Source organism: Balaenoptera musculus, chromosome 4 (assembly GCF_009873245.2).
Source record: "Balaenoptera musculus isolate JJ_BM4_2016_0621 chromosome 4, mBalMus1.pri.v3, whole genome shotgun sequence".
NCBI lineage: Eukaryota > Metazoa > Chordata > Mammalia > Artiodactyla > Balaenopteridae > Balaenoptera > Balaenoptera musculus.
In genome coordinates this window covers 66,528,235-66,543,724 of record NC_045788.1, presented here as the reverse complement: position 1 = coordinate 66,543,724, position 15,490 = coordinate 66,528,235, and positions in this window count along the sequence as shown.

Genomic DNA, 15,490 nt, shown 5'->3' with positions numbered 1-15,490 from the left:
AGATCTACGAATTCCCCGAGAAATACCATAATTTGTAACACAATGCCATCTTAATTTCTGAACTTGAATAACGTGTGTATGAACACTACTCATGACTGAGGAAAAGCTTAGCTATTTATCTGGACTTCCTCTCATTACTCTTTCAATATTCTAAAGACAGGAGAGTCACCTGATAGAATGAGGGCTTTTACTCAAGGTGGTAAATTCAGAATTTTTGAATGAATCCTTTGGCTTTCAGAGTATTTATGGTTTTAAAAGCAATCAGCAAATTAAGAGCTTAGGTGCCCAGGAAGGCTCGAAGATGATACACAGCACTCCCAAAGCAGGAGGCTCCAGGAAAACAAGCGGTTCTTGACATCCAAATACACTCCAACCAGACATGTGAGGCATGTGAGGGAATGATTTCTGGATGCCAGATCTGGGCCTTTCTGAAAAAAAGTAAATGAGTGCATGTGGCTTTTTCAAGGGTGCTAAAAGGAAAACAATTTAGAAATTCCCTATTTCCTTCTCATCAAAAATTCCTGGACTTTCACAAAAGTGCAGATTTTAGCTACTCACAAGATTGAAGTTTAAATCCAAGAGCAAAGTCTAAAAAAACTCACATTAAACCTGAACTGAAGAAGGGTTTGAAACATCAACGCTGGGACCAAAAATAAGCACCGACTTTCTAGATAGAAAACGAAGTGTAAGCTTTTTGCCAAACATCTAGTGCAAATCTCAAATCACAAAGTAATAGAAACACAACACTAAAATTCAGCACATGTTATACTGATTAGAGATTCAATTAGGTTCTCTATATAGCATAGACAGCTGCATCAGATGGTATGTGTGCTTCCTAATGGACATTTGAATTTATATATGTGCTGATCTTAAAAAATTTATTTGTGGTGACCTCAAAAGCTGATAGGGAGATTAAATACTAATATGTAATTGCCAGATTCTGCAGATGTGTTTTTGCCACCCTTATTGGAACTACCTTTGGAAAAACTCTAAAAGGCAAATTTCTTCAGTTAATAGAGAACAGTCCTGACAGGAGTTTTAGTAGTCTTATATCCAACATTAATTAGAATAAAGGCTTTAGAGAACATCTAAAACAGTGGGGAACAGTATAAAGAGGCAGAAGAGGGTTATAACTAAGAGAATGGATTTGAGAGCTAGACTATCTAAATTCCCCCCCCCCCCACTCCCACCCCCATCTCTGCTTCTTATGAGTTGTTAGACTTTGGGCAAGTTGCTTAAACTTTATGTCCTTTGGTGTACTCATCTGTTAAATGGGTGCAACAACAAACTGCATTCCCCTTAGGGTTATTATAAATAATTATATAATTTCAATATAAAGGGCTTAGAATAATAACTGACATGTAGTAAGTGTCTAATAAATGTTAACTTTTAACCCAGTCAGCTTTCTCATTTCAGAAGATAAAATACTGAAGCCTATAGAGGTTAAATGCATTATTCAAAGTCATGTAGCAAATTTAAGGTAGAATTGGAATTAGAACCCATGCCCTCCTTTCCATTGTTCCACCACCCTCCCCAATAGTACTGCATAAGTTATTTGTATTTATTCAGTTAAACAAGTATTATCAAACTCTTCTCAGGATTGGGGTTCTCTCAGCACTTCCTCCTATACAAAAGTAAAGGACAAATTTAATGCTCAAACATAAGGTCTTATGATTCCAAATGAATTGTTTTCACCTCTTCAACATGTTACTACTTCTCAGTTATGTGTTTTGGAATGAGATCTTACCCATTCGTTTGTGAAGTAGGAAAAATTCCTGTTTCAACAATAGTCCCAGGAAGCTTATGTAAATGAATTACATAAAGGTGTTTCAATCATTGTTGAGAGAAATAAATACATTCAAAAGAGAAGAAAGAACAAATGAAGTACCAAGTTGGGTAAACAATTTTCAAATTCGATATTTTACCCAGACAATGATAAAACCAGCTACCAAAGAGGTTGAGATGGAGCCTTGCTCTGTGTCCCTGGAGACAGGAAACTCTTCTGAAAGAACTATAAAATATGGATTAGCTGGCTTCCCTGGTGGCGCAGTGGTTGAGAGACTGCCTGCCAATGCAGGGGACACCGGTTCGAGCCCTGGTCTGGGAAGATCCCACATGCCGCGGAGCAACTAGGCCCGTGAGCCACAATTACTGAGCCTGCGCGTCTGGAGCCTGTGCTCCGCAACAAGAGAGGCCGTGATAGTGAGAGGCCCGCGCACCACAATGAAGAGTGGCCCCCGCTTGCCGCAACTAGAGAAAGCCCTCGCACAGAAACGAAGACCCAACACAGCCAAAAATAAATAAATAAATAATTTTAAAAAAATGGATTAGCACCACAGAACCTATTAATGATTTGGCTTTGGTAAACTCTTTAATCTGCAACCCTAGAAACAGCTCATAAGGAAGAAGCTGCCAGGCTTCACTGAACATTACTGCCACCACTGCTGTTACTGCTGCTGTTGCTGTTACTGTTTTGGTCTCTCATCATTATTCACTTTGGATATTCTTCTGCCTCTGAAAGAAAGATGATTAATTCATGATTTTCTCAGAGTACTCCAGTTTCAAAATGAAGATGATGGTTGAAAAGAAAAGAGAGAGCCTCTGAGAAAGCAGACCAAGGTTGTAAGTCCAATGCCCTTGTAAATTATGGAAATTGATGGGTCCAGAGAGTTCATAGAGTCTGAAATCCAAGACTGTTGATTACATTTAGGCCAAGTTGGTTACAGGTATGAGGTTGAGGCAGTGAAGTGGCTGGTAGCAGCAGGAAATTGGTCAAAGTTTCAACATGAGGCAAATTCTAAGTTCAAAGACTAGGAAAACAGAAACCAATCAACAAGATAATTATGCATGCAAAAATTGAAGTAGAGGTAGGGAGAGAGAAACTGAGATCTGAAGAGGTGAATATAATGTTGAAGCAAGCTCCAAATTTGAAGACTGAAAAGGGGGCAAGGAGCTGGAGGGACTCAGAGGTACATTTGGGCATTATTTAAACCAGTATGAGCTCTTCAGTTTCTGCTTTGCTGTGGTCTAGATCATGATACCCCATACAGATTCTTAGCAGTTAGGCCTCTAAACCTTGGGAAATGTCTCCAGGATCTGCCTTCTGTTTGGTGTCTCCCAAGAGCTGACTCAGTCTGAGACATGCAAATTCTATCCCATAGATGCATGGAGTTCTGTGAGTCTGATTTCTGCCCCTGTCCAGACTATTCAGGTGAATGCCTTACCCCTGAATATGGTTTTTTCAGGTTCCTTTGACTTTATACATCTCAGACAACAGGCCAGGTTGGATGAATACTCTCCACAGGCTCTGGAATTCTAGTTTAAGTCCAGCCCTATGGTTCGCACTAGACAAGACTTGGTTGGACATGGTGGTTTACTAGTGTTATTGCTGCAGCTTTTTAATGGCCAGGCTCAGGTGTTATGCAATGCTTCATAGTGTTGAAATAAGCTTATGTACTATGAGCCCTGTGCTTCCTTCTATGTAAATTAGATATTCTTTTTGATTTTATCTGGTTTGAGGTTCATAGAGCTTATTGTGGTTTCATGCCTTTCACTTGTTTTGAAAAACAGCTAGAATCTTATTACTTCTGTTTCTTTCTTTCTCTCTCTCTCTCTCTATAGTCCTCTCCCTCTTTCCCTGTCTATCAGTTCTCCTTCTGTATTCCATTTATTTGTTATATTTAAAAAAAATTGTCTCATATGTTTCTTAGATGCTTTTCTTTATCTTTCATCTTTCCCCTTTTGGTGCTTAGGTTGGATATTTTCTACTGATCTGTCATTTAGTTCACTATCTTCCATCACTTTGCTTCTAATCTGCTACCAATACTATCTATTGAATTTGTAAGTTTAGTTTAGTATTTTATTGGTCTACAATTTCCATTTGACCTTTTCATAAATTTTAAGTTACTGGTGAAATTATTTATCTTTTCCTCTATTTTCTTACATATTAATCCTAGTTATAAGTCCCCATCTGTTAACTATATTATGGCTTTGTTTCAATTATCTACTTTTTTCTCTGAGGTTTTGGTCATTTGATTCTGCTTTTACCATGTTTTATAATTCCTAATTTGATTTCAGATATCTTGAGTAAAGCACTTTAGACATTCTGAATAATGTTATTTTTCTCCAAAGAGGAATAAGATTTCCTCAGGCAGGCAGATAGAATACCTGCACATCACCTTGATCTTGCTAGGACTGGTTTTTGACTTTGTTAGGTCAGCTCTATTTCAGCATTGCCCATACTTTGAAGACACAACCCTCAGTCCTTTCTCCTAGTCATGGTCCTTTCTGGGTTCTCAACTGAAAGCCTGAGTATTTACCAAGGCTCTTCCACCTTGGTGGGGTTTGAGCCCCAATCTCTGTGTTCCCAACTCTTCATGGTTGTTTAAATCTCTGACCATGTCTGTAGTCTCCAAGCTACTGTTTTCTTCTGCATTTTTTCCTTCTGGATTTCTAGTCCTGCACATGTCCAGCATTGGAGTTAGTCAAAACTCCAATGAAATATTTATATTGTATGTGGGAGTTCACTTGTAGGGTTTCCACTTCTCTGTGATTTCTTACCTTAAATCCTTACCACTTTGGTAGCCACAAACTTCAACCTCTGGCGCCTGTTCCTGGTAAGACTGCTGCTTTCTGCTCAGGTTCCTCACCACCCACCCCTAGCTGCCCTACATTGCAAATGAAAAAATCTTTCCAGGGGAACTGCCAGGTGAATTTGAAGCTGAATACTTGTGCTTTTATTCTTTCAGGGTTCATTGCCCTCAGATCATGCCTATATTATTTGTTCTTAAATGCCTTCGAATACTTGTTTTACATATTAACATAAAATATACATATTTTAACACAACAATGTAAAGCAATTTTACTCCAATAAATATGTGAAAAAAAATACATATTTTAATAGTTATATTTGCCTTCAGTATAATAAAAACTATTCTATCATGACTGAAATCCAAAGTTTATTAGACAATTTAAAATATGTAAACACATGTTTATTTTATGATCCTTATACATTTTCATTTATTTTCAGTTTTAGTTAGAGTTTAAGATGGCTTAGGGGAAAAAAAAGGCTATTTGTGAAATTTGTTGACTAAATACAAATAAAAAATTCAGTACAAAGTAAAAATGAAATAAATAAACATATAAAACGGAATGGTTGATATGGTTCTATGAATAAGCATAGTATCACATCTGAATCTGTTTCCAGGCGGCCAAGGCAAAAAAGGAAACATTATCCAATACATAAATCTCATTATCAAAAAGAAACAGCATATATGCTACTTAGACAGAAAATATAATTTTTTATAGTATGAAATTTTAAAATAAAACATTTTAGTAAGATTAGTAAGATTATCTATAAAAGCTTTATCCAAAATGCCAAATGTAGGTTTCTTGCAACCTACATTAAAAGCCAAGGTGATGGCATTACATAACAACAGAATAAATATATATTTGTTTGCATTGACAACAGATGACAATAACCAAATATTTACTAAAACTTGAAGGATATTATAAGCTTCTGCTACCTTTTTCTTTTGTTATATTTTTCTTATACCTTTGGAAATATCAATGAAATAAAAAATAGTGAATGGAAATCCATATTTACTTCATTATGCATTTAATTTTTAACTGTAATATCTAAAGGCATTGAACATTGAGGAAATGTCACCACATACGTATGAACACTAATCTGATAAACTTAGAAACAAGTACGTGAGTAGACTAGAAACAAGATATCAATATATTGCTAACAGATAGATTACACAGAAGGGGTCTGGTCAAACTTATTACAAGCCAGTGTCAGACTATCTTGCCTGTTGGTGGATGCAGCTGAGTTCCCAACATAAGTAGGTGTACTTGTTGAATAAATGGATGGAAAAATGAATGGATAAATACACAAAAAAAGTGAATGGATTTTGGCCCCAGACATTAGGACAATGCTCACCTCACAGTCAGAGTTAAAGGACCCCAGCTGTGGGATTTGGAGAGCTTGGTGGGTGATGAACCAGGCATCTCGACACTAACTTTCCAATTTCATTGGCATCTTTTATAAGCCATCTGTAACCTTACAGTGTTGCCTCAATTAACAAAGCCTTTGGAACAAAGCTCCTTTATAATCAAGTTGGCAGCATTAACAATAGCTCATAAACATGCGAAGTATGCTACCATGTGTCATTCAGCTCAGTGACAATGTTCCAATTAGGCTGCATGTGTGCACATGGCAAAATACTGTTGTGCATGGCTCTCATTGGCATGCACAGTCAAAAGAACAGATCCCAGTGTCCCTGTGGAATTTTTTAGCTTGCTCTTTCCCCTTGGCTTTTTTTTTTATCTGATCTTTGTTCCACATTTAATGGTAATCTTCTTCCCACTCAGGTGTCTGATGTCCTTTTGTTCTTTAGTTACTTATCTTGACCTTGCCTAAAAACCAAAAAAACTGAAAAAACAGGTCTTGTGGGTAGCTCTTTACACTTGTGGCTTACCCTACTGATCTCAGTTACTTCTTACGTTTATGCAGTAGGTAGTATGCATTCTATAACCACATCTGCCAATAGAGCTGAACATGGATAACGAATGTTTTAGAATGAGAGCTGGGAGAAGCATCACATGATCTATGGCATAAAGGCTCCACTGTTGACTCCCATGCTCCTCAACAGTCAGTCTTTCTTGCTGAGCTCCAGTTTCTACACTTACCAAGTGAGAAGATCAATGACCTCTAAGGATCCTTCCACATCTAAACTTTCTAGGATTCAAAAGTCAAAATTGAAAATGTATGGAGAAAATGTACTATCTCTCTCCCATTTCTAAGAGTTGGGAGAGTTGAACATGTAAATTCTGGCTGATGCTGTTTTATGTGGCTGAGCCACAAAAGAAAACAGATGTCTTTGATAATATTTCTCTTGAAATGTGAAAGATATTGTGTCTGGGATGCTTAGTAATCCCTTAGGGGGAAAAAAATGCAGAGAATTACAAAACTAAGTGGCATGATACCACTGCTATCACCTCAGAATCTGGGTAGAAGTTTCAAGAGTCAGGACATGATTCACCATGTTCTTTTTTCTTTGCGTCTGCAATCATGGAAGTGTATACCAAAATGTAGGCTCCATCAGCCTCTGTCCCTGAGTGTCTGTGATGAGTGTATCTCTCTTGTCCACTCACTTCATGCACATAATGAGTGAGAGAAAATCTTGGTAGCAGTAAGCTACTGAAAAACAAACAAACCAACCTGAAGTGCTGTGAACTGTCAAACCCAGCTTTCTCCCACTGCAGTTCTCCTGGTGGAACCGCATTATGGAAGGTGGAAGGGAGAAGTCTGTTATTTGGGGTTACTGGAATAGTCCTGCTGGCACAGCAATGCTGGGCATTTTGCCTGTAACTCTTCAGAGAGGATATACCAGGGTCTGTTCTTGAGCTTAGAATTTTGCTACAGTGAAGGTGAGGGGTTTAAAAGGTAAGAAGTATATTTTCACTGACGTGAAAATATGTAAAACATTCTTTCTTCTCCTTTCATGTTACTCTATCCCTACAGAGTTCTTGAATGTCAGATTGATAAGGACCTTATAAGAAATGCTATCATTGTTCTCAATGGTGAAAAACTGAAATCATTTCCACTAAGATCAAGAACAAGACAAGATTGCCCACTCTCACCACTATTATGCCACATAGTTTTGGAAGTTTTAGCCACAGCAATCAGAGAAGAAAAAGAAATAAAATGAATACAAATTGGAAAAGAAGAAGTAAAACTGTCATTGTTTGCAGATGACATGATACTATACATAGAGAATCCTAAAGATGCTACCAGAAAACTAGTAGAGGTAACCAATGAATTTGATAAAATGGTAGGATACAAAATTAATGCTCAGAAATCTCTTGCATTCCTATACAGTAAGGATGAAAATTCTGAAAGAGAAATTAAGGAAACACTCCCATTTACCACTGCAACAAAAAGAATAAAATGCCTAGGAATAAACCTACCTAGGGAGACAAAAGACCTGTATGCAGAAAACTATAAGACACTGATGAAAGAAATTAAAAGTGATATAAACAGATGGAGAGATATACCATGTTCTTGGATTGGAAGAATCAACATTGTGAAAATGACTATACTACACAAAGCAATCGACAGATTCAATGGAATCTCTATCAAACTACCAATGGCATTTTTCACACAACTAGAACAAAAAATTTTACAATTTGTATGGAAACACAGAAGACCCTGAATAGCCAAAGCAATTTTGAGAAAGAAAAATGGAGCTGGAGAAATCAGACTCCCTGACTTCAGACTATACTACAAAGCTACTGTAATCAAGACAGTATGGTCCTGGCACAAAACCAGAAATATAGATCAATGGAACAGGATAGAAAGCCCAGAGATAAACCCATGCACATGTGGTCACCTTATCTTTGATAAAGGAGGCAAGAGTATACAATGGAGAAAAGACAGCCTCTTCAATAAGTGGTGCTGGGAAAACTGGACAGCTACATGTAAAAGAATGAAATTAGAACACTTCCTAACACCACACACAAAAATAAACTCAAAATGGATTAAAGACCTAAATGTAAGTTCAGACACTATCAAACTCTTAGAGGAAAACATAGGCAGAAAACTCTATGACATAAATCACAGCAAGATCCTTTTTGACCCACCTCCTAGAGAAATGGAAATAAAAACAAAAATAAACAAATGGGACCTAATGAAACTTAAAAGCTTTTGAACAGCAAAGGAAACCATAAACAAGACGAAAAGACAACTCTCAGAATGGGAGAAAATATTTGCAAACGAAGCAACTGACAAAGGATTACTCTCCAAAATATACAAGCAGCTCATGCAGCTCAATAACAAAAAAACAAACAACCCAATCCAAAAATGGGCAGAAGACCTAAACAGACATTTCTCCAAAGAAGATATACAGATTGCCAACAAACAAACACATGAAAGGATGCTCAAAATCTCTAATCATTAGAGAAATGCAAATCAAAACTACAATGAGGTATCACTTCACACTGGTCAGAATGGCCATCATCAACAAATCTGCAAGCAATAAATGCTGGAGAGGATGTGGAGAAAAGGGAACCCTCTTGCACTGTTGGTGGGAATGTAAATTGATACAGCCACTATGGAGAATAGTATGGAAGTTCCTTAAAAAACTAAAAATAGAACCACCATATGACCCAGCAATCCCACTACTGGGCATATACCCTGAGAAAACCATAATTCAAAAAGACTCATGTACCACAATGTTCATTGCAACACTATTTACAATAGCCAGGACATGGAAGCAACCTAAGTGTCCATCGACAGATGAATGGATAAAGAAGATGTGGCACATATATACAATGGAATATTACTGAGCCATAAAAAAGAAACAAAATTGAGTTATCTGTAGTGAGGTGGATGGACCTAGAGTCTGTCATACAGAATGAAGTAAGTCAGAAAGAGAAAAACAAATTCCGTATGCTAACACATATATATGGAATCTCAAAAAAAGAAAAAAAAAAAAAGGAAAGGTTCTGAAGAACCTAGGGGCAGGACAAGAATAAAGATGCAGACATAAAGAATGGCCCTAAGGACACGGGGAGGGGCAAGGGTAAGCTGGGACGAAGTGAGAGAGTGGCACTGACATATATATACTACCAAATGTAAAATAGGGGATATATGTATACGTATAGCTGATTCACTTTGTTATACAGCAGAAACTAACACAACAATGTAAAGCAATTATACTCCAATAAAGATGTGAAAAAAAAAAAAAAAGAAATGTTACCAAATGTTCTTTCTAATGCAGAATCTTCCACATAACCTTTGAGGTGAAATCCAGCTGCTGTCTCAGCACGTTCTTTGATAGGGAACTCACCTTTTCACAGGCAACCAGCAAGATTTACACATAGCATGGATTCTAATAGAGTTCTTTTCTCTATGCTAAAGTGAAATATGCATCACTCTAATTTCTATCCAGTAAAATCCTTAATCCTACCTCTTGAAGCCACATTTTAATCCTTACCCTTGATAGCCCTTAAAATATTTTAAGACAGCAAGCAAATTCCCTTCAACGAAGTTCCTTGAAATTTTCTCCCAAAGAAGGAACTTGAGTCACATAATTGTTTTACAGAGGAGATGATAATTATGGGGATGTGAAGTGATTTCCAGGTGGTCACAACATTATTATTATTATCATTAGTGCAGATGGAGTGAAAATTAGATAGTAGGAGAGAAGTGAAACCTTCAGGTCCTCATATCTTAAATGAGTTGATGAATCAGTTTGATTCATCAAAAACAGCAAGAACCAAAAGCAGTTGGCAAGAGCTCTATTCTGGCAGGAGGAAATCTCTATTTCACATTCCCCTTGTTTACTCCCACCTCGCTGACTCGCTTGTTGCTAATTGTCTAAAATCAAAGTTTTGATGCAAGTTTACTGATGTTGAGAAAGAGAAGAGAGAGATAAATCAGTGAAGTTACAAAGTTACTAAGGATAAGCTCAGAGATAGACAAAGGATGTGTAGAGAATGACACATTCAGAGCAGAAAGAAGCATCTCCCAAGTAGAAAAACAAGTCACATCGAATATTTCAAAACTTAAAAAGGACAGCTAAACAGCTCTGCATTTGGATCATACATAGAAATGCAAAAGTACAAAGGGAGGGTAATGTGATTAGCAAAAGCACAGGTGAACGATTTAGGGCTTTTTTTTTTTTTTTTTTTTTAACCACAATGGTGTGGTCACTTAAAGAAAAAAAAAGTACAAATGTAGGCTACATTCATGGCAGGGTGTTTCCAAAGAAAGGAAGTATGGCATATTGTGGTCAGACCATACCAAGGGTACAGTTTTAGCCACCACAGCTTTCAAGAAAAGCAAACATCCTGGAAAGTTTTAGGAGGAATTTGGTTAGGTAGGTAAGGTGACAAAACCATGCCTTAAGAAAGAGGAATGAAGCCTTTTGAGGATGTTCAAGTTGGATCAGAAAAAATTCATGGAGAAATGTAAATGGCCTTCTGGCAAAGAGGAATTAGAACTAATATTAAGGAGAGAAAGTTTCAGGAAGGGAAAATAAGGCTCAATATAAAGAAGCACTTTACAAACAATAGAAACCGTCTAACAGTACAATAGGACATCTCAGACAGTAGAAAAACTGAGTCCATTGCTCATAATGCTTTAGGAGCAATTCAGGCATCTGATGAACATTCCAACTCAGTAGGTTCTTAAATTTAAAAATTTACCACCAAACAAGATGGTACCTTGAGATTTGCATTTGCTGCAGTCCCAAGAAGAGTCTCATCTAAGTAGGAGAAAGGATCCTGGACTAGAGTTCTAGTTTGTGCTTTCCATGAAACAGTTTTGTGAATTTCAGCAAATTATTTTCCCTCTCTGGGCTTGTTCTTCCTTCTACAAAAGACTGGGGTTTGTTCTTAGATCAGAGGTTTTCAAACTTAAGATATTACTCAGACATTTAAATAATTAATTTAAATTTTTTTAGAAATGTTCTTGAATTGTAGTAAGGATGGGATCTCTTTTCTCCCCAAGACTCATTAAGGCAGCCTCTGTAGGGACTTCTCATAATTCCTTAGGTTATTTAGGCAACAAGGATTTTAAACCATCACCCCACTGATCTCTGAAAGCCTAGGGTTTCTTGTTCTAAGTGTGATCTAGCATTTCCTACCTCTGAACCAGGAAAAGGATTCAGGGCTTTGAAAACCATTAGGAAACTTCCTTCAGGAATCAAGATATTTAGCACACATTCAGACACAGTGCCCTGAACATTGTCTGCATCTTACTATTTCTGAGTCCTTGTCTATTCTTTTTCCCAGGTCTGGAATATATTCTTACTTTCCTGCTCTGGCCCAAATTTTATATACTCTTCAAAATCCACCTCAAATTTCCTGCGGGAAGACTTCTTAAATCAGCACCCCACCCCTTTGCAATTTCTTGGAATTTCTTTATGTTTGCTTTGTCATCCCAAAGGATCTGTGAACTGCTTAAGACAGCAGAGTGAAAAGTGCTTGGGGTTAGGAGTTATAGATTCTCTACTTGCTAATTGTGCAACCTTGGGTAAGTAACTGGACTTAGAGGTTCAGTTTCCTCACCTGTAAAATGGAAATGCATATACCCACTCAAAAGGGTTTTTGTAAGAATCAAATGAAATAGAGCATGTAAAACACCTTTCCCCCCAAAATAAAAATGTGATGTTTTCATTTCTTGTTACTTAGATATCACTACTTCCTGCCTTCCTTTGACTCGGTCATCATTCAGTATTTACCAACACTGGAATAAAAAGAAAAAGTGAACAAAGAAATCGGCTAAGTAAGGAGGAGAGAGTAATATCTCTTTCATTAGCAATGCTTTATAGAGTGTGTGCTTACATATCTGATCTAATTTGATGTTCATATCAACACCCTGTGGTTGACATTCTCTTTCCTTTACGGCTGAGAAAATGGAAGCTAAGGATTAAGTGATTTGCCCTAAGTCACTTACTAGTTAGAGAGGAATTGAAATTTAAAACTGATTTTTCCCTTATTCCAAAATTCATGATTTTTTCTTCTTTGTTTTGCTGCTTAAGGGAATCCTTTTTGGTTCCTGTCCTTGGGAAAGTCTTGATGCTTCCTCTTAGTGCGGGTGTTGGAGAAGAGGAGGTGAGATCTTGCTCTAGATCAGATTGGACAAAGAGCAGCTAGGTCTTCCTCACACTTCCAGGAAATAGTCTGATCCAGCCTTGCCTCATCTGTGGGAACCCTTCCTGGTAGAGCCACTCTGGGACATCAAGATTTACAGCCTTATCCCATGGGAATAACCCTCGCTCTCAAAGCCTGTGTCTGAGGAGTTAAACTCTTCTGCAGAGGAGTCCTTTATTTGTTCCAGCCTTGCCCTTGCCTGTCTGTAGATCTGATCCACAGATCACTTTCCATCCCCCGTACCCTGGATTTTGCAATCTCCTTCAGGCCTTTTGAGGAAGACTCCACTTTCCTCGTGGGGTTGTCCCTGAAGTTCATTAAGGGCTGTTTCCCCTTTTACAGCAGTTATGATGTCCCCTGACCCTTGGCTGAGACCCACAGATGCAGATTGATCATTGAAATAAACCCAAGCAATTCAGCAACCCCAAATTTGGGAGGTCTGGGTACAGGAAAACCCATAACACTCTTGATGCAACAGTTGCTGACAGATCTCACCGACCTCCCTTCATTACACAGCCAGCCACCCACATCTTAGCCTGATCTGTAGTCCGGAAGAGTCACACACGTGCTTCTGAAGGGAGGACTTGGCAACAACCCTTCCTTCCCCAGGGCACGGCTGAGGATTATGAATAACCAATAACTCACCGCTAAGGGAGAATGCATGAAGACAACCATTTCAGGCAGGGCGGGTTTCTTCATTCCAGCTGAATTTGTGACATAAGAACAGACTGCGGGCTCCACCCTGACCTTAACAGGAGCACACTGACCTTCCTTCCTCGGTGTGAAAGATAGAAACATGCCCAGGAGCTTTTGACAGCGGCTCACCATTAGCTTCTTCTTTGTCTTGATTTAGTCAGAGAAAATGGCAATCTAAATCAGAATTTAGACAAACTCATGGGCTTTGCAGGAGACACGTCCTCCTAAAAAAAGGTCAGTGAACTGCATATTAATGTGGAAATGTCAGACAAACAGTGGGGCAGAACAGAAGCATTGAGCATGGTTCTGTCTACCTGACCAATATATTTGGCAAAGTTGCAAAGAACAAAAAACTCACTAAGAGTGTTGGGGCCCTTGCCTTCTAATAACAAGGAAGTTGCAAAGCATTTTTACCTGTAACCTCTGAGGCAATATGGGAACTAGGATTTATGGCTTCAGTACCTACTATTTGCCAAGCATTGTGCAAATGGCTCATACATTTGTCTCATTTCATCCTTACAACAGCACCTGAAGTAAATAGTAAAATGACCATTTTCCAATGAGAAAATTGAGGCTCAGAATACCAGTAAGTATAAGAATCTGGATTCAAATCCTGCTTCTTCTTCTACAGAGATTCATTGACTATTCCATGCTGAGTAAGTAGCCATCACAATTTAGACCTCTAGTCCTTGCTAACCTCCTGCATTCCAGGTCTTTCAGGAATCGTTGTAGTGAGTTTATACTGAGTGCGTATTGAGTGCTGTTCATATATGAAGTACTTGAGAGGATGTGATAGAAGGAGACGACAGCTGACACCCTTTCTTTGAGAGGTTTAAAACTAATGACTGAGAACTACATGCAAGGAATTTAAGTAAGTTCAGATTTGCAGGGTGAGATGCAGATTGGACCTAAGTGCCAAGGGGATGCCCAATGAGGGAAGGATGGCCGTAGGTCCTAGTCTTCATGGACATCTTCATGGGAGAACTGGTCTCTGAAAGAGTGAGGCTTACCTTAGGCAGAGCGCTAGGCCTAAGGAAGATTGTGGGTCAGCCTTACACACCACTCAACCTTTTTTTTTTTTTCATGGAAGCGATTTCTTTCCAAAGTCATTATTTTGCAAAGTACAGTATTCAAAAAATGGTTCTTGTGGGCACATCCATGCTCATTACCACAACAGGGTCATCTACTCTCTAGGTGATTCTAAAAACCAGGTTATGATGGACAGATTACTAGAGTGTAAATTGGGGCTCTCATCCTGGCTTAGCTACCTGACTAGGGTAAGTCTTTTTTTCCACTGGTCCTCAGTTTCTCTAGCGATAAAGTGTTGGTACTGGAAAAATAGTCTATGAGGTTGCTTCTTATGTTGGCATGCCATTGGTCCTCTCTCAGAAAGCTCCTGTTTTGAAGTATAATGGAATGATCACTGGAATGGGAGTTAGGATCTACTGGTCCCAGAACTGACCCAGCCCTAACTAGCTGTGTGATCTCAGATAGCTCCTTTTTACTCTCTGGGTGTCAGTTTTACTGTCTCTTCAATGTCCATGCTAAGGGAGTTCTGTGAAGTCCATTTCCACTGTGACATTTTATGAATCTAAATATCTTATCTTCAATTATTCCTAATAAAAAAGTATCCATTTGGATAAGAACCTAGAAGAAACAGAATAGACCTCCTGAAGGCACCAAATTGAGTATTTGATGTTATTCAATTAAGTTGGTTGTGACTGGAATATAGCAGCTTTTGCACAAACAATGACTCAGAAAATTAATTAGCCTCTGCTTTAATTAAATAATAATTCTATTTAGTGCCAATTAAAATACCACATCTGAGTCAATTCACTGAAGCAAGGTGTATCTGATGCAGGAAACATTCTCCTTTGCCATGTGGAGCTGGGTTGATGACTGAAGTACTGGGGCTCTTGATTTCCAGATAGGCACCCAGGGCTCGGAACCACAGTATGAAAATTCCCAGAGGCCATGGGCGCAGCCTGCTCTGATGAAATCTTGCATACCTTAGCTTTCTTCATCAGATTATTTTGCAGGTCTTCTTACTAACATTAAAGAAACAGAGAAAATCTAATAACAGCGCTGAATTGTCCAGATGCATTTCCAGAAGCCAAACCATTTTTGCCCA